General features: G+C 45.8%; 1 protein-coding gene across 1 annotated transcript in view; it reads right to left on the bottom strand.

Annotated features, from left to right (window-relative positions):
• Nucleotides 1-19247, bottom strand: part of LOC126106519 (uncharacterized) — a 96294-nt gene that overhangs the window by 18158 nt on the left and 58889 nt on the right. The window lies entirely within an intron of this gene.

The following is a 19247-nucleotide window of genomic DNA, read 5'->3' on the forward strand; positions in this document are numbered from 1 at the left end:
TCCTGGAAATGGAAAAAAGAACACATTGACACCGGTGTGTCAGACCCACCATACTTGCTCCGGACACTGCGAGAGGGCTGTACAAACAATGATCACACGCACGGCACAGCGGACACACCAGGAACCGCGGTGTTGGCCGTCGAATGGCGCTAGCTGCGTAGCATTTGTGCACCGCCGCCGTCAGTGTCAGCCAGTTTGCCGTGGCATACGGAGCTCCATCGCAGTCTTTAACACTGGTAGCATGCCGCGACAGCGTGGACGTGAACCGTATGTGCAGTTGACGGACTTTGAGCGAGGGCGTATAGTGGGCATGCGGGAGGCCGGGTGGACGTACAGCCGAATTGCTCAACACGTGGGGCGTGAGGTCTCCACAGTACATCGATGTTGTCGCCAGTGGTCGGCGGAAGGTGCAAGTGCCCGTCGACCTGGGACCGGACCGCAGCGACGCACGGATGCACGCCAAGACCGTAGAATCCTACACAGTGCCGTACGGGACCGCACCGCCACTTCCCAGCAAATTAGGGACACTGTTGCTCCTGGGGTATCGGCGAGGACCATTCGCAACCGTCTCCATGAAGCTGGGCTACGGTCCCGCACACCGTTAGGCCGTCTTCCGCTCACGCCCCAACATCGTCCAGCCCGCCTCCAGTGGTGTCGCGACAGGCGTGAATGGAGGGACGAATGGAGACGTGTCGTCTTCAGCGATGAGAGTCGCTTCTGCCTTGGTGCCAATGATGGTCGTATGCGTGTTTGGCGCCGTGCAGGTGAGCGCCACAATCAGGACTGCATACGACCGAGGCACACAGGGCCAACACCCGGCATCATGGTGTGGGGAGCGATCTCCTACACTGGCCGTACACCACTGGTGATCGTCGAGGGGACATTGAATAGTGCACGGTACATCCAAACCGTCATCGAACCCCCTTCGTTCTACCATTCCTAGACCGGCAAGGGAACTTGCTGTTCCAACAGGACAATGCACGTCCGCATGTATCCCGTGCCACCCAACGTGCTCTAGAAGGTGTAAGTCAACTACCCTGGCCAGCAAGATCTCCGGATCTGTCCCCCATTGAGCATGTTTGGGACTGGATGAAGCGTCGTCTCACGCGGTCTGCACGTCCAGCACGAACGCTGGTCCAACTGAGGCGCCAGGTGGAAATGGCATGGCAAGCCGTTCCACAGGACTACATCCAGCATCTCTACGATCGTCTCCATGGGAGAATAGCAGCCTGCATTGCTGCGAAAGGTGGATATACACTGTACTAGTGCCGACATTGTGCATGCTGTGTTGCCTGTGTCTATGTGCCTGTGGTTCTGTCAGTGTGATCATGTGATGTATCTGACCCCAGGAATGTGTCAATAAAGTTTCCCCTTCCTGGGACAATGAATTCACGGTGTTCTTATTTCAATTTCCAGGAGTGTAGGTTTTCCATGATTTCCCTAAATCACTTCAGGCGAATTCTGGGATGGTTCCTTTTAAAGAGCACGGCCGATTTCCTTCCCCATCCTTCCCTAACCCGTGCTTGCGCTCCGTCTCTAATGACTTCGTTGTCGACGGGAAGTTAAACACAATCTCCTCCTCCTCCATCATGCGCAGAAACAACAATCAACTTGCCAACAATGTCTGATTCTCCCAGAGCTACTGATATCATTGACACAACTTTCCCATTTCTACGAACTTTCGGAGGGAAGTTACGACCCACGGAAGTAGTTCAGGCTTATATGGATCGCTCTGTAGTTTCCGGCAGGTGGGGAGGGGGACAGCTTTGGCAGTTCTGACAAGGACGCAGCAATTCCTCCGTACCGAAATGTCTATACACTCTAAAATCAAGAGCGAGCAGCGCTTTTGGTCGGGGAAGTGCCCTCTTCCGGAAGAAACCTGCCACCGGCCTACAGGGGCACCCAAAATCAGTTGCCCGTTACCCGTCTTCCGCTGTAGGCCAACGTGCAGTGATAGACGGGCATCTTAGTTACCAGTGTCAGGCAGTTAACTCTGTATATTCACTGATATACTTCGGTATCCGGAAGTGATGGAAAAGCGCCCTGTCTCTATTGTTATTACAGCGTGTGTTAAGGAGGCCACACAAAAAGAACTGTCCCAATCGAAGGGCTGCAATTTATGCAAACGTTAGCCTCCCACAATTGGACACATAAGGAAGGAACGCGAAAATAAGGCGCATGGTTTACTAGAATCGCCACGTAGGAAAACTAATAATTTTTGGAGCAAACCCACAGTTATAGACAGTCTTACAATCACGTACAGTCTCTGATGCTTATCGAACAGCAACATTTGAATGTATTCTGTCACTAAATCTTTATCTCGGTTACTACTCACCTGATTCTAAGGCATATTGCGTAAAACATATACGCATTGGCTATTGTAAACACTGCTGAAATTTCCTTCGAAACATGTACACCGATTCTGGACTGCTAAGTAAAAAAGCTTGACATGCGAGGTGCGTTCACATATTAATTTTTATTTTTTAGTAAGAACTTTATTGGTTAATCTACAGCAATGTTATGCTCTTCAAAACATTCCCTATTACATACTATACACTTACGCCGGTGCTTTTTCCAATTCCCGAAACTTTAGGAACTGCTTACTCGGGATATCTGATCCATGCTTGTAAAACCGCTGTCCTTTAAGGCCTGCTTTTAAATGTTTATACCACTTGTATGCTCTTTGTTTAATCATAACAGACTCACCAAAAGCTATATTTAACATTTCTAAAAAATTCCTACACTTTATTCCATTTTTATAATAAAATTTAACACAGATTGTCTAATCTATTTTTATACAAAACAAATAATCGTTAATGCTACCAAAACACACGTAACATTTTTGACAGCTGACAACAGAGTAAATACCACTATGCATAACATCGTACACATGGTTTTCTGACATGTTTACGAAGACAGTGACAAAAAAAGTAATGCAAATAGGACTAATACAACACGCACAATTATAAATTTCTGGTTACTTCTTAAACACTCCTCGTGTTGCAATAACTGTTAAGTTTCAATGCAGCCCTTCAAAGAAAACTACCGCTTACTAAAAACACAAGTAAGAACAGGCCTTAAATTCTACAGATTGGTTGCATTATATGGGGTTCGTTTTACGAATAGCAATAGAGGAAAATACATTCACATGAACAGGCATTCGGTTCTATATTTGTACGCGTGGTAGAATATTTACTCTATAATGTTGTGATTCGGAAGACGCTATCGTCTTTTGTATTCCTTGTGGTCTTAACGCATTTGTCTAAATAATAAATGAAAAGCACCAGTTTGCTTATGTTCTACAATAGCAAACTGGTGCTTTTCATTTATTATAACGTTGTTCTACCAAGAACCGGCAGAAGATACTGTTATCATTTGTCTAAAAATAAACGCAGTCGGGACGTATCTGTACATGGCGTTGCCACAGATTTAAAGCGCGCGTCGCGACACGGTCGGTTCTACGTTTGAAACAGCCTGTAGAAGCGCCTTCTGACGTAGCTGGGTAGGCAGAGTGGGGACTCGCTCGCTCGCTCTTCACTCTTCAGTTTTGTCTCTGGTAGTTCACTAGTGCCATATCGCACCGTAAAAATGTCGTCCAATATTTGATCAAATCTAGGGCCTCGCCTCAAAGAAGTCTCTTGTCTTCTGTTCCCTGCAATGTGACATGTTACCACATGGAGCGCTAGCATCGCATGTCGTCTGTAGTGTTTTTATAAACATTGCGGGTAAATACAATTGGTGTGTGCCGACAACTACAAAATTAATAGAGATGTATGAAGCTGATGAGGCGCTTTAGAACGTGAGGCACGCTGAATACAAAAATAGATTACGAAGGTTGGAGACCTGACCTAACCTAACCTAACCTGACCTAACCCTAGCAAGGAATCTGAGTGTTATAGTGAGCCTGTCTTCTGCAGATGTAGCAGTTATTAAGTGAATATTGTGCTTTGTGATATGAGGATACACTTCATTGAGCACATACAGAAATGTATGCTCATCCATTCTTAAGTAATTGATGTACGACTTGACGTCCTCCACTATAAGCTCACGTAACACGTTTTGTTGAATGCTTTTATCGTGTCGTCGTAAAACCCACGGCTTCACCCAGGTATGGTTCCCCCCCCCCCTTTTCTCTTCCGCGTGTGCACACTGTGCAATTGTGGTACATGCAACTGCTGCGATTAATAACAAGTTGTTGTTGTCAGCCATCTTGCACTTTGACGAAAAATATGATGACAGTGTAATACCCCTTCTATATATTTGACGGAATATTTGATCGCATCTTTGACAAAGAAATTTGATAGTGTAATACCGGGGAGGCGGAGACGGGAGACAGCTTGGTCGCTTCACGGGCTGTTGTTTCTGATCCGGGGCTGTGGAGGGAGTACGGGCACAGAGTTGTCTGTGGTAGGAGCCACCTGACGCTTACCCCTAGCGCTGGACGACGAATGGGGTGGAGAAAGGTAAACCGGTTCGGTACTGCGGAAGGACAAGCTAAGGGGTGGTTCAAAGAGGGGTAGCGGCGTGGCGCAGCCCTTCTAACGACAGCTCACAACAGCATCGTGTCTCTGCTATGGAGCAGTGGAAACGGGGCCTGACTATCTCTGGTCTTCGTCGCTTTACTGCATCAAAGTTGTGTCATACCCTGATGTAGTAGTGGAAAAAATACACCGAATAAAATTGTATCCAACAATTTCTAGTTGGGACAGGCCTCTGTGGTCCTTAAGAACTCCGCCCCTGAATCATATAGGTATAGTCAATCTGGTTATGGAGAGAACACTGGGGGATGAAAATTATAGAGGAAAACCAAAATTTTACTATAGCAAGCAGGCTCAAGTGGATGTAGGTCGCAATAGTTATGTAGAGGTTCAAATGGCTCTGAGCACTATGCGACTTAACTTCTGAGGTCATCAGTCGCCTAGAACTTAGAACTAATTAAACCTAACTAACGTAAGGACATCACACACATCCATGCCCGAACCTGCGACCGTAGCGGTCGCTCGGCTCCAGACTGTAGCGCCTAGAACCGCTTCCGAAATCAACGAATTTCTCAAATCGAGGAGCTGTCGACATGAAGAAAAACCTTTTCTCATAGTACTGCGAAAAATTTATCTATGGATTCCTTGGCACACTTGAGGTTTGTTGTGAAGCTTATACAAGCTTTCAGCTCAAGAATATGAAATATCATGTCGAAAAATATGCGAGTACTTTTTAATTGTAATGTTTTTACTGTTTGACCACTGTAGAATCTCACTACGTAGAATGTTCTGACTAAAACATCTGGATTATTGCCTGAGGCATTAGCCCTAAGTCTGCTACACAGTGTTACATTGTCCTGCTCTGACATTAGTTGGTAGTTGTGCCCTCTCCATTTGAAGCAGTTTCCCATACCACGAACGTAGGAATCACCATGATATGACCGTTTTCTACTTGGATCATCTTCATCTGACTGTATGCGCAAGGTTCCATCATATCATCATCACCATCATGTTTGAATTCTTATCATCATCACATTCAACCTCGTAATCTGGATCAGTATCAGTTAGCGTCGGCAACGAAAATGTAAAGCGTAAACGTACCGGAGGATCATGCATTTAGGAAAACTGTATAATCTGTGAAATCTTTTCGGATTATCAGCCGAATGGCATCGTCGTCACAGCCGAAATACGCCGAGGAAGCCTGCAATCACGTACACACCGAGTAAGGGTTCGGATCCATTAGTATTGTAATGAATTACGGTTAGTTGGGATAAGCACTTACTATTCACAATTCCATGGTACTAGAGGGAGCTGTAGAGGGCAAAAACTGTAGAGGAAGACAGAGATTGGAATACGTCAAGCAAATAATTGAGGACGTAGGTTGCAAGTGCTACTCTGAGATGAAGAGGTTAGCACAGGAAAGGAATTCGTGGCGGGCCGCATCAAACCAGTCAGTAGACTGATGAAAAAAAAATCACAATTAGTTTAATATTTACAAGTCAAAATATACATATCTGGCATTTTACACATGGCGCGCGGCCACGAGCGAAGTACAGTTGACCGGCCACTAGTCCATTCCCACATTCTTCTCACCCTTGCCGTTCCGCGTGTACCGTTAGGTGTCCTTGGAGGGATGGGCTATTTGACCACTGTCGCTCAGGCAGAAATACCTGCAGAGAGGGCAACATTCTGGAGAGAGGCGGCCCAATGCAGCGACCGAATTGTATCACTGTCGTCCAAAACTTCGTGTCTCTACCATCAGTACTTTTTTTAGAAAACGGGTCATTAATTGCAAAAAATGTAGTTCAGAGATATTGACGTTTAAAACTTTTTTTCATTACAATTTCTTATACAGACTTACATTTCTGCATCTTTTATGCATTAGAGTTGCCCTGGCCCATACTCTGTGTCTTCTCCAGTGTCACAACAGCCCAGTGTGTGTCTACTTTTCTTTCTTGTTTCTTTTGTCATTTGCTGAGCAACTAACTCTGCTTCACGTACACGAAGCTCGTCCAGTTCCCGCAGTCCTTTAGCTGTGTTCTGTCCAAATCTTACCCCTAACTTCTCCAGAACCTTAAGTCTTTCAAAGTTCCCACTATTAAAAGTTATTAGAGCATCAGACAGTACTAACTTTAGAGTCATAAGGCCAACAAATACATTTTTATGCACACTGCATCACACAGCATTATTGAAGGAGTCATTCAGATTCGGGGTCTTCCCATGTAAACACTTCTTTAGTAGCTCAGAATTTGCCAAATCTCTGTAAATAGGTTTGATTGCCTCCATGACTGCCAGAGGACGAGAATGTTTGAGTGTAAATTCATGCAGAGTGCCAGAAAATTCAGCTTCCTTATATTTACATCAAGTACTTGTTTTGCAAATCAAACTGCCTTTTCTTGATGCTAGTTATTTTATCTATCCCATACGCGTCTCGCCTTCTCCTGTTTTAAGGCATCATCAGTGGGATCTACAACGATACAGTTTTGTTAGTTATAGATTATCAAACAGTTCACTTCGCGATTTTTTGTAAAAATGTAATTACTTACGATTTGCTGATCTGCGTTTCCTCACAACTGGTCTGGAGGCAGTTTGAATTGCAAAACAAGTATTTACATGCTTGCTGCGGAGGATGACCACACAAACAAACTTGTTATTTACATCAACTGTTTGGTGAGATGGACACAAAGCATGACACGGCTTTTCATCAGTTAATATTCGATGAAAGAAAGTGCTCCACACAGCTCTTCTCATCTTCTCTAAATTGTCACAGTTATCTCTAATGGCCTTCCCATAATATTTCTGTAATTGATCAATTACTTTGTCCGTTAGTCTTCCAGTAAATTTTATTGTCTTGCCCCCAGACAGTATCGGGAACAAAGCACTAATTTGTTTATTCGTAATGCTAACTTCTGAAATGTAGCAGTAGGCGCAAAACAAAGCAATTCACAGCCTTCTAGACTGTGTAGTTCCCAAGATATGACTGCTCAACTCTGGCAGTATATGAATACCCACGAAATTTGACTATCTCACGTCAACATTCAAAATATTATTTGTAGGTCTCACAATTGTCTGATTTTAATGTATTATAAACCAAAATGTTCAGGAAAGTCCAAAGTATATTATGGAGTAGAAAACAGAAAAACTCAAACTAATTCCACGTACAGTGTCCCCTTAACAGTCTTGTTATTTTTCGCGACAAATCCCTTAACTTGGCTCCAGAGCAATTCTGTTTGGGTCATATTGTAATGGTACAGTCGCAAATGTAAAAATGCACAGCACTTGTATAGCCTCTGTATCAATGACAGTCCATCAGAAAACTTCAAAGCTGTAAATTTATGAAAAACATCAAGAACGACCTCCTCCTCGGCACGCTTTAACCGCGTTCCACACACGTGTTTAACTACGGAGAACGAAGCAGCCTTGGCCATTTTCACACTGCTTCGTATCAGAAATCAGAGTACAACAGTGCAGAGACTGACTGCCGGCAGATTTTTGAAATAAAAACTATACAGCTAAAGCGTGATTAAGAGAAACGTTGATGGCTGTTAACACATTAGAATATCTTAAAGTTTCATTTGACGTAACTTCGTAATAAGTTATCTAATACATAGGTAGGACCTACTCCCAAGAGCGTAACAACACCAGTGTACGTGTGCTACGACTTCTGACCAATCATCGGATTTGTGTTTGTTTACATCACGTTTATTCTTATGACGATACAACGGTTCCCGTGAGATCACCGAAGTTAAGCACTGTTGGGCGTGGTCGGCGCTTGGATGGGTGACCATTCAGCCACCATGTGCTGTTGCCATTTTTCGGGGTGCACTCAGCCACGTGATGCCAATTGAGGAGCTACTCGACCGAATAGTAGCGGCTTCGGTCAAGAATACTATCTTACGACTGGGAGTGCGGTGTGCTGACCCAATGCCCCTCCTATCCGCATCCTCCCCTGAGGATGACACGGCGGTCGGATGGTCCCGGTAGGCCACTCGTGGCCTGAAGATGGAGTGCTTTTATTCTTATGATGAACAGAGTATAGACACACGGTGACGTCGCAGCGATAATTGCGCAGCAGTACTACACTGAAGAGCTAAAGAAAAGAGCTAAAGAAACTGGTACACCTGCCTAATGTCGTGTAGGGCCCCCCGCGAGCACGCAGAAGTGCTGCAATAGGATGCGGCATGGACTGGACTAATGTCTGAAGTAGTGCTCGAAGGAAATGGCACCATGAATCCTGCAAGGCTGTCCATAAATCCGTAAGGGTACAAGGGACTGGAGATCTCTAATCTGAACAGCACGTTGCAAGGCATCCCAGATATGTTCAATAATGTTCATGTCTGTGGAGTTTGGTGGCCATCGGAACTGTTTAAACTCAGAAGGGTGTTCCTGGAGCCACTCTGTAGCAATTCTAACGTGAAAGGTGTCGCAATGTCCTGCTGGAATGGTTCAACTCCGTCGGAATGCACAATGGACAGGAATGGACACAGATGCTTACGTACATATCACCTGTCAGAGTCTTATCTAGACGTATCAACGGTCTCATATCACTCCAACTGCACAGACTCCACAACATTACAGAACCTCCACCAGTTTGAACAGTACCCTGCTCATATGCAGGGTCCGTGGATTCAGAAGGTTGTCTCGATGCATATACACGTTCATCCACTCGATACAATTTCAAACGAGGCTCGTCCGACCAACCAACATGTTTCCAGTGATCAACAGTGCAATGTCGTTAACGGGCGCAGGCGAGGCGTAAATATTTGCGTCGTGCAGTCATCAAGAGCACACGGGCGGGCCTTCGGTTCCGAAAGCCCATATCGATGATGTTTCATTAAAAGTTTCGCACGCTGACACTTTTCGATGGCCCAGCACTGAAATCTGCAGCAATTTGCGGAAGGGTTGTACTTCTGTCACCGTGAACGATTCTCTGCGGTCGTCGTTGGTCCCGTTCTTGCAGGCTCTTTTTCCCGCCGCAGCGATGTTGGAGATTTGATGTTTTACAGTGTTCTGGCGTAACCACAAACGCCGGAACGAAGATGCGGAACCCAAGACCAAGAGCCGGCCACAGTGGCCGAGCGGTTCTAGGCGCTTCAGTCTGGAACCGCGCGAAATCGCTACGGTGGCAGGTTCGAATCCTGCCTCGGGCATGGATGTGTGTGATGTCCTTAGGTTAGTTAGGTTTAAGTAGTTCTAAGTTCTAGGGGACTGATGACCTCAGACGTTAAGTTCCATAGTGCTCAGAGCCATATGAACCATTTGGAAACAGTACGTTCAAAAGACATTATGGAGAATCTCCGTTTACTTACTTAGCTTCCATTTATCGCGAATCTCTTGCCCAACGTAAAGTCCCGAGCGACTGGAAAAAAGCGCAGGTGACGCCTGTATATAAGAAGGGTAGAAGGACGGATCATCAACATTACAGACCAATATCCTTAACATCGGTTTGCTGCAGGCTTCTCGAACATATTCTCAGTTCGAATATAATGAATTTCCTTGAGACAGAGAAGTTGCTGTCCATGCATCAGCACGGCTTTAGAAAGCATCGCTCCTGCGAAACGGAACTCGCCCTTTTTTCACATGATGTCTTGCGAACCAGGGATGAAGGGTGTCAGACGGATGCCATATTCCTTGACTTCCGGAGAGCGTTTCACTCGGTGCTCCACTGCAGACTCCTAACTAAGGTACGAGCATATGGGATTGGTTCCCAAGTATGTGAGTGGCTCGAAGACTTCTTAAGTAATAGAACCCAGTACGTTGTCCTCGATGGTGAGTGTTCATCGGAGGTGAGGGTATCATCTGGAGTGCCCTAGGGAAGTGTGGTAGGTCCGCTGTTGTTTTCTATCTACATAAATGATCTTTTGGATAGGGTGGATAGCAATGTGCGGCTGTTTGCTGATGATGCTGTGGTGTACGGGAAGGTGTCGTCGTTGAGTGACTGTAGGAGGATACAAGATGACTTGGACAGGATTTGTGATTGGTGTAAAGAATGGCAGCTACCTCTAAATATGGATAAATGTAAATTAATGCAAATGAATAGGAAAAAGAATCCTGTAATGTTTGAATACTCCATTAGTAGTGTAGCGCTTGACACAGTCACGTCGATTAAATATTTGGGCGTAACACTGCAGAGCGATATGAAGTGGGACAAGCATGTAATGGCAGTTGTGGGGAAGGCGGATAGTCGTCTTCGGTTCGTTGGTAGAATTTTGGGAAGATGTGGTTCATCTGTAAAGGAGACCGCTTATAAAACACTAATACGACCTATTCTCGAGTACTGCTCGAGCGTTTGGGATCCCTATCAGGTTTGATTGAGGGAGGACATAGAAGCAATTCAGAGGCGGGCTGCTAGAGATCTGTTACTGGTAGGTTTGATCATCACGCGAGTGTTACAGAAATGCTTCAGAAACTCGGGTGGGAGTCTCTAGAGGAAAGGAGGCGTTCTTTTCGTGAATCGGTACTGAGGAAATTTAGAGAACCAGCATTTGAGGCTGACTGCAGTACAGTTTTACTGCCGCCAACTTACATTCCGCGGAAGGACCACAAAGATAAGAGAGATTAGGGCACGTACAGAGGCATATAGGCAGTCATTTTTGCCTCGTTCTGTTTGGGAGTGGAACAGGGAGAGAAGATGCTAGTTGCTGTACGATGTACCCTCCACCACGCACCGTATGGTGGATTGTTGGGCATGTATGTAGATGTAGATGTGCATGTTTTCTACTCATCTGTTCATAACAGAGTTTGGTTTTCGTAACTTTCATTTATCTACTTTGTGGGCTATGACACACGACAGTCACATTGTGTAACCATTTCTGGTCTGTACGGTATGTAAAAGTTAGAATCGCTGGCTAATTTGCATACGTAATAATAAAGGACAACAATTTATTCAAACTCAAAGAAAAACCTGTTTGTTTGCTTCATCTACACAACATACGTGAATGTGAAGCCCTTTTGTGCTCCCAATCCTTAAGAAACCAGACTGAAGCGCAGGTCGGGTCTGTGAGACCCATCGTAGCAGCGGTGCTACAAACGAACACAGAAGCAAAGCAGGGGTACGTTTTCAGTTCAATATTGATTTCAAGTGGGCCCTGCATGGAGCCGATCGTTCGCGAAGCGTGGCAGATGGGCCGTCCAAAGTGAAATTACAGGTTCGTTGCAGGGGCCGTATTTATCTCGTTAGCCCAGCTCCTCACCCACGCGCGTTTTCGCGTCCGGCGAGTGGACGGCTACCTGTTTCACTCACCTCTGCTGTGGCGTAAGAAGAAAACTGGGACATGGGGCATTACATCTGTACATTCCTTAGTAAAGCAACATTTTCAGACTGAGTTCAGTATCGTCAACACCAATTTCTGGCAGTTGTGGGTCTTTAATTCAGAAATGACATCAGTTTCTGTTTCTCGAGTCTAGTTTTCTTGTATACGTTACCCTCTGTATATCGAAATCGTTGGAGACACTGCACCTCGGTATTCTGATACGATTAATTTAATTATTCCGCGCGTGTGCCTGCTGAAAATCGAATAATGTAGGTGAGCGCCTGCAAATTGACCATGCCGGGCAATGGGGTCCTGGTAACTATGAGATCCTGGCACGGTGCGGGAATGCTTCAAATTACTCTCTCTGGAAGGCCCACCCACCCCGTGAGATCTAACCTGTTTGCTGTGCCGCTCTTCAGAGCTATAATAATTTTTGTGGATTTTAGTTATCCTGATGTATGATAAGTGGGACAGGGTTGTAGCCTATCCCCGATGCTATTCAATCTGTATACTGAGCAAGCAATAAAGGAAACAAAAGAAAAGTTCAGAGTAGGTATTAAAATCCATGGAGAAGAAATAAAAACTTTGAGGTTCGCCGATGACATTGTAATTCTGTCAGAGACAGCAAAGGAATTGGAAGAGCAGTTGAACGGAATGGACAGTGTCTTGAAGGGAGGATATAACATGAACACCAACAAAAGCAAAACGAGGATAATGGAATGTAGTCGAATTAAGTCGGGTGATGCTGGGAAAATTAGATTAGGAAATGAGACACTTAAAGTAGTAAAGGAGTTTTGCTAGTTGGGGAGCAAAATAACTGATGATGGTCGAAGTAGAGAGGATATAAAATGTAGACTGGCAATGGCAAGGGAAGCGTTTCTGAAGAAGAGAAACTGGTTAACATCGAGTATAGATTTAAATGTCAGGAAGTCTTTTCTGAAAGTATTTGTATGGAGTGTAGCCATGTATGGAAGTGAAACATGGAAGTGAAACATGGACGATAAATAGTTTGGACAAGAAGAGAATAGAAGCTCTCGGAATGTGGTGCTACAGAAGAATGCTGAAGATTAGATGGGTAGATCACATAACTAATGAGGAGGTATTTAATAGAATTAGGGAGAAGTGGAGTTCGTGGCACAACTTGACAAGAAGGGAGGACCGGTTGGTAGGACATGATCTGAGGCATCAAGGGATCACAAATTTAGCGTTGGAGGGCAGCGTGGAGGGTAAAAATCGTAGGGGGAGACCAAGAGATGAGCACACTAAGCAGATTCAGAAGGATGTAGGCTGCAGTAGGTACTGGGAGATGAAGAAGCTTGCACAGGATAGAGTGGCATGGAGAGCTGCATCAAACCAGTCTCAGGACTGAAGACCACAACAACAACGTGGTAAGTGGTTAGTTGTGTATTTGTTTTGAGAGAGTAGGGAAGTGATTTATGCCTTTTTATGAAGTTGTGTTGAAGGTGTCATATCTCGACTCCGTAACACTCCTTTCGTTATTGAAATTTCGACCATGCAATTAGATGGTATATACATTTTCTGTAATCGCGTCAAAGCGGTCAAAGTGACCATTTCGGCGGTGCCTTCTGCTCAGTGTGTAGGGGGAAAGCGTTAAAGCATCGGTCGAAAGAAGGCGATACTTACAGCGAGTCCTCCTTATAACAGTGACCTTAATGCGGCAAATAAAGGTGAGTCCTGCAACGAAGTCGGCTTTCCAAAACGTCCCAAAGGTGTTCTATAGCATTCAGGTCAGGACTCTGTGCAGGCCAGTCCATTACGAGGATGTTATTGTCGTGTAACCACTCCGCCACATACCGTGCATAATGAACAGGCGCTCGATCGTGTTGAAAGATGCAATCGCCATCCTCGAATTGCTCTTCAAAAGTGGGACGCAAGAAGGTACTTAAAACTTCAATGTACGCCTGTGCTGTGATAGTGCCACGCAGAATAACAAGGGGTGCAAGCTCCCTCCATGAAATACACGACCACACCATAACACCACCGCTTCCGAATTTTACTGTTGACACTTCACACGCCGGCAGATGACGTTCACCGGGCATTCGCCATACCCACGCCCTGCCATCGGATCGCCGCATTGTGTACCGTGATTAGTCATTCCACACAACTTTTTCCATTGTACAGTCTTCCAATGTTTACGCTCCTTACGCGAAGCAAGTCGTCGTTTGGCATTTGCCGGCGTGGTGTGTTGCTTATGAGCAGGTTTTCTGACTTCCCGCGTAACTATCACAGTACTTGCAGTGCATCCTGATGCAGTTTGAAATTTCTGTGTGATGGTCTGGATAGACGTCTGCCTATTACACATTACGAGACTCTTCAACTGTCGGCTGTGTCAGTCAACAGACGAGGTCGGCCTGCACACTTTTGTACTATATGTGCCCCTTCCCGTTTCCACTTCACTATCACATCGGAAACAGTGGACACAGGGATGTTTAGCAGTCGCTGATATGGAGTACCTGGTAGCACAATGCACCTAATATGAAAAACATATGTTGTTGATCACATAGTGTATGTTATTATTTTGTTACTGTAAGTGAACCTTTAAAGACATTGTGATGAAGTATCAGCCACCAGCGTTTTTGTTGGTCATACTTTAGCTATGTAATTTTTATTTCAAAACCCGTGTACAGTCAGTCTCCGTAAAAGCTACTTGTGCTCCGATTGTCTCGCTGTTAATACGTTCTGTGAAAATGGATGTGTGGTGTCACCGCCAGACACCACTCTTGCTAGGTGGTAGCTTTTAAATAGGCCGCGGTCCGTTAGTATACGTCGGACCCGCGTGTCGCCACTATCAGTGATTGCAGACCGAGCGCCGCCACACGGCAGGTCTAGAGAGACTTCCTAGCACTCGCCCCAGTTGTACAACCGACTTTGCTAGCGATGGTTCACTGACAAAATACGCTCTCATTTGCCGAGACGATAGTTAGCATAGCCTTCAGCTACATCATTTGCTACGACCTAGCAAGGCGCCATTACTAGTTACTATTGATACTGTAAAACATGTACCGTCAAGAGCGACGCTCAACATTAATGGATTAAAGTTAAGTATTCCACCTGCTACGTCCGTTTTTCTGAAGTCTAAATTCCTTGTCCTGTTCCAGACCTGCGTGAGCTAAACGCGTGCCCTTCGGCTTCCTCTAGTACCCGGTGTTGGCTCTCCCGCCAACCCACAACAGGATGACATTGCTTCCTGCTTCGTAGTGAAACGCGCATCTGAACACCGATGATGTAGATGGCGAGAAAAATTGCTCTCAATGCTTTTCACAACACTCGAGAGAAAAATCAGCTTTTACATTTTTTTTCAAGGTACACTAATAAATAAAAGTCCATATTCCAATTTCATGCGTTGCGTAACCGGTAGCGACGTAGAATGTTAGTCGTGTATGCTGTGAGGCAACGGTTCGAATCTCGATGTGATCTTCAACTTTTTTGTTCGGTTTGAATATCTATATCATTTAAAAATGTAATTCTTCAAATATACGTAAATTAACTTTTACTTTTCAAGAAAAGTGGACGTCTTCTAGTTTCTGATTACACATCGCACGCACAACTCTGGTTTTCACTGCAAACATACAATCTTAATTGTAGATATTTTGTAAGAGATTGCTGGAGAATGCTGATGTTAAGAAAACATTACACAAATTTTTTGGAGAAAAATGAAAAATCAAAAGTATTCTTTATTTGAATATGCCCGTTGCTTTGTAGTGGTCTCATGCAATCCAGAGAGATTAGCTTCGTAGAAACATGGAAAACGATTTTCGCGGCACTTTTTTGCTGTTGTGACCGTACCATTGCAATCTGAACCCAATAGAGTTTATCTAGAGCCACGTCAAGAGATTTGAAGCGAGAAATAACAAGACATTTAAGCTGCCAAACGTACTGTAACTAATGAACGAAGCTTTGTGACCCGTCACTGCCGAATGATGGCGAACTGCAGAACAGACCATCGTAAAAGGGGAGCAAATGTGGATTTTTTGTTGACTTGGGATTCTGATGCTGATCGCCTCGTTATCAACGTGGCAGTGCTGAAATTTATTCCTCTGAGTCCGATATGGAAGGAGTTCAGAGATTACCAGACGACTGACTGTAATACCTTCAGCGGCTTCGATATTTAACTACATGGGAAATCAGCAGTGCGCTTTTACGGCACACACAGGTCATGCAGAAAGATCACCAGTGTTAAAGTCAGGAATTTTCATCACGGCAGTAGAATCTACATCTACATCTACATCCATACTCCGCAATCCACCATACGGTGCGTGGCGGAGGGTATATCGTACAGCAACTAGCATCTTCTCTCCCTGTTCCACTCCCAAACAGAACGAGGGAAAAATGACTGCCTATATGCCTCTGTACGTGCCCTAATCTCTCTTATCTTTGTGGTCTTTCCGCGGAATGTAAGTTGGCGGCAGTAAAATTGTACTGCAGTCAGCCTCAAATGCTGGTTCTCTAAATTTCCTCAGTAGCGATTCACGAAAAGAACGCCTCCTTTCCTCTAGAGACTCCCACCCGAGTTCCTGAAGCATTTCCGTAACACTCGCGTGATGATCAAACCTACCAGTAATACACTCCTGGAAATGGAAAAAAGAACACATTGACACCGGTGTGTCAGACCCACCATACTTGCTCCGGACACTGCGAGAGGGCTGTACAAGCAATGATCACACGCACGGCACAGCGGACACACCAGGAACCGCGGTGTTGGCCGTCGAATGGCGCTAGCTGCGCAGCATTTGTGCACCGCCGCCGTCAGTGTCAGCCAGTTTGCCGTGGCATACGGAGCTCCATCGCAGTCTTTAACACTGGTAGCATGCCGCGACAGCGTGGACGTGAACCGTATGTGCAGTTGACGGACTTTGAGCGAGGGCGTATAGTGGGCATGCGGGAGGCCGGGTGGACGTACCGCCGAATTGCTCAACACGTGGGGCGTGAGGTCTCCACAGTACATCGATGTTGTCGCCAGTGGTCGGCGGAAGGTGCACGTGCCCATCGACCTGGGACCGGACCGCAGCGACGCACGGATGCACGCCACGACCGTAGGATCCTACGCAGTGCCGTAGGGGACCGCACCGCCACATCCCAGCAAATTGGGGACACTGTTGCTCCTGGGGTATCGGCGAGGACCATTCGCAACCGTCTCCATGAAGCTGGGCTACGGTCCCGCACACCGTTAGGCCGTCTTCCGCTCACGCCCCAACATCGTGCAGCCCGCCTCCAGTGGTGTCGCGACAGGCGTGAATGGAGAGACGAATGGAGACGTGTCGTCTTCAGCGATGAGAGTCGCTTCTGCCTTGGTGCCAATGATGGTCGTATGCGTGTTTGGCGCCGTGCAGGTGAGCGCCACAATCAGGACTGCATACGACCGAGGCACACAGGGCCAACACCCGGCATCATGGTGTGGGGAGCGATCTCCTACACTGGCCGTACACCAATGGTGATCGTCGAGGGGACACTGAATAGTGCACGGTACATCCAAACCGTCATCGAACCCATCGTTCTACCATTCCTAGACCGGCAAGGGAACTTGCTGTTCCAACAGGACAATGCACGTCCGCATGTATCCCGTGCCACCCAACGTGCTCTAGAAGGTGTAAGTCAACTACCCTGGCCAGCAAGATCTCCGGATCTGTCCCCCATTGAGCATGTTTGGGACTGGATGAAGCGTCGTCTCACGCGGTCTGCACGTCCAGCACGAACGCTAGTCCAACTGAGGCGCCAGGTGGAAATGGCATGGCAAGCCGTTCCACAGGACTACATCCAGCATCTCTACGATCGTCTCCATGGGAGAATAGCAGCGTGCATTGCTGCGAAAGGTGGATATACACTGTACTAGTGCCGACATTGTGCATGCTCTGTTGCCTGTGTCTATGTGCCTGTGGTTCTGTCAGTGTGATCATGTGATGTATCTGACCCCAGGAATGTGTCAATAAAGTTTCCCCTTCCTGGGACAATGAATTCACGGTGTTCTTATTTCAATTTCCAGGAGTGTAGGTTTTATGATATCCATGACTGCTCTGGGATGGATTGTTTATGGCTGTATGAACTGTTTGAGTGCTGGGCATTTCACCGTCAATCAGGTCCAGGAGGGCAAATGTGATGTACTGGTTTTTCATTAGTTAAAAAATGTCGTGTAGACCGCCCGCCGGGTGCAAGTCTTTCGATTTGACGCCACTTCGGCGACTTGTGCGTCGATGGGGATGAAATAATGATGATTAGGACAACACGACACCCAGTCCCTGAGCGGAGAAAATCTCCGACCCAGCTGGGAATCGAACCCGGGCCCTCAGGATTGACAGCCTGTCACGCTGACCACTTTTTTTTTTTTTTATTCTCATTTTGTTCACTTGTGTTCGTTGCATGTGCTCGGGGACGTCGTAAGACATCCGTTTAAGTTCGTTGTTGATCCATTAACTCAGATGTTTTGTTACAGAGGACAGCTAACCGTCTGACCGAACACGCTGAGCTACCGTGCCGGCTTGAAAATGGTTCAAATGGCTCTGAGCACTATGGGCTTAACTTCTGAGGTCATCACTCCCCTAGAACTTAGAACTACTTAAACCTAACTAACCTAAGTACATCACACACATCCATGCCCGAGGCAGGATTCGAACCTGCGACCGTAGCGGTCGCGCGGCTCCAGACTGTGGCGCCTAGAACCGCTCGGCCACCCCGGCCGGCTCAGCTACCGGGGGCGGACTTTTCATCAGTTGACAGTCTGTGGAAGAAGGTAGCCCATACTGACTGCTTCATTTTCAACAATCCCTCAGTATTATTTCTAATTGCCATCCCATAATACTGCTGTAGTTCTTTAATCCTTTTGTCTGTCAGCTTGCCTCTTATGGTTTTACTAAGTTTCTTGTCTCTCAAACTTCGCTTCAACTTCCTCAACCTGGTATCCATCCTCTTCTGGACATGACCAACACTGATAACCTTTATAAGACAGCAATCCACAGCCTTCTAAGGTATATAAAAAAATTACAGATTTTATTTGATCTTAAAGCAATGCAAGTAAAAATTTTAACATTTTCAACCGGTGTACATTATATTTAAAAAAAATACTTCCCATGTGAGTTTGTAACTGATATATATATACCATTTTATTCGGAAAATTGCAAATTTTATACTGAAATAAAAATCCGAAAATGTGTAAATTTTTTTTCGTTCTAACTCCCCTGAACTTACATTTTTCTACATTTAGAGCTAGCTACCATTCATCACACCAACTCGATATTTTGTCTAAGACGTCTTGTATCTTTCTACAGTCACTAAACTCAGTCACTTTACCGTAAACCAGATCATTATCAGCAACCATCCACAGTTTCCGGCCCACCCTGTCCGCCAAATCATTTATCTAAACAGATAACAACAGCGGTCCTACCACACTTGCCTGGGGTCCTCCTGAGGATACCCTTGTCTCTGATCAACACTCGCCGTCGGGGACAACGCATTGGGTTCTATGATTTAAGAAATCTTCAAGCCACTCACGTATCTGTCAACT

This window comes from Schistocerca cancellata, chromosome 10 (genome assembly GCF_023864275.1).
Source record: "Schistocerca cancellata isolate TAMUIC-IGC-003103 chromosome 10, iqSchCanc2.1, whole genome shotgun sequence".
Taxonomy (NCBI): domain Eukaryota; kingdom Metazoa; phylum Arthropoda; class Insecta; order Orthoptera; family Acrididae; genus Schistocerca; species Schistocerca cancellata.